At 37.1% G+C, this 1,645-nt stretch overlaps 1 long non-coding RNA gene across 1 annotated transcript; it reads right to left on the reverse strand.

Moving 5' to 3' along the window:
• Positions 1–1,645, reverse strand: LOC129764545 (uncharacterized). The gene is made up of 3 exons (XR_008741170.1): positions 871–1,645; positions 576–814; positions 1–519 (listed from the first exon to the last, which is right to left on the reverse strand). It is a non-coding gene; the product is annotated as an uncharacterized LOC129764545 (long non-coding RNA).

A 1,645-nucleotide genomic window follows, 5' to 3' on the forward strand; every position in this document is an offset into this window, starting at 1 on the left:
ACCTTTCCAACAAGCTATAGTATGACTCGATACAATGAATATAACTAGAACTACGTGCTTACAACGACACCTCGCGGAAATACCGCAGGACTTTTTTGACAGCTTAATATTATAGATAATACAATTTAAAAAACAACGAACAAATTTTTATATTATCCTAGTAAAGCATATCATCACATTGTTTTATTCATGTCCACCACTCCACAATCTCTAACTCCAACTTATTGAAGACAAATTAGACATATGTAATTATTTTCGACCATTGGCTTCTCTTACAGTGTGTACGATGTACATGGTCCATTGCAAGGATGTTTCTTCACATCAATACACTTCTAAATTCTCTTCTTATAACTGCATACTTCCTCTCTCTTTAATGGCAAATATTATTGAAATTTCATCAATCTCACATTGAAATAGAAAAAGGTGTGAGGCTCATATATAATCGATTTTCAAAATTGGGCATCGATTACTCCAGTCCTATGAAACACACATGAGCTACTGCGAAAACCTCTAGCGGCTCTACAATATAAAAAAAACAATTAATAACTTGTCTCAAATATTCTATTTTCACTTACCATATGTGTAATTGAAACAACGATTTGCATTGCTGTTAGGGCTGACGACGTAGAGCAGCAAACACTTCATACAGTGGGATACAAATCATTTCACCCACGCAATTCAAAAACGAACTGGCAGCGAGCTCATTTGCAAGACATTTGCACGCGCAATCGATTTTTTAAAAATACTGCTTCAATTTCTCCGGCCCGATGAAACACACCTGAGTTCCAAACTACTACGAAAACCTTTAGCGGTTCTAGAAACAAAACGACAATTAATAGCTTGCGGTACAAATATTCCTTTCTTATTTACCATATGCAGAATTGCAACAATCATATGCATGATTTCTAGCTTCCTTTCCGCGTTTGTTTTGCATAATTGTTTCGCTTCCTTTCCTCGTTCATGGCGCAGACCCGTCGATTGATGACAGCCAAATAGCTCTTGGTTTTTAAAAACGTTTGGCCGCTGTCAACCCGAACTCGAGTAATGCAGAGGATAGTATTGTGCGTCTATTCCCTAACTGGACACGACGATTAGAAATAGTCGCACTTCAAACGGTCGTTAGAATAGGTTAGAATAGTCGCGTTTGCATTTGACAGATAAATCTGTCATAAGTGACAAATCATATTATCGTGTTTGCTCATGTTTTTGCAAGCAAGTATTTTCGACAAATTAAATGATTGATAACAGCACGCAAAATCCAATTCTTAAAAACGTTCAGCATCGTCGGGCTAATATAAACACAAAATATCATTGTCCATACGGCTACTACTTCCTGGGATTATCACGATTATCACACAAAGTGTAAATCAACCATTAGTTTCTAGAACGAATTTTATGAACGAGAAGATATAGGGTCAGCTCGCGCAAGGCGCTTATATCAATGTATAACAGGTGAAGCAACATCATCACTTCAACAAGAAGGTGATTACGGTTTGTGGAGCGGGGGTTGTTTGTTTTGTTATTGCTAGGATACGCCATTTTTGCATTTTCACATGCGAGAGTAGTGGAAATGAGAATGAAATTCTACAAAACATCCCTTCTTTTTCACATAAATTCGCGAAAGCCGAACATAGTAGGCATCGTT

The sequence above is a fragment of the Toxorhynchites rutilus genome, chromosome 2 (assembly GCF_029784135.1).
Source record: "Toxorhynchites rutilus septentrionalis strain SRP chromosome 2, ASM2978413v1, whole genome shotgun sequence".
Classification (NCBI taxonomy): domain Eukaryota; kingdom Metazoa; phylum Arthropoda; class Insecta; order Diptera; family Culicidae; genus Toxorhynchites; species Toxorhynchites rutilus.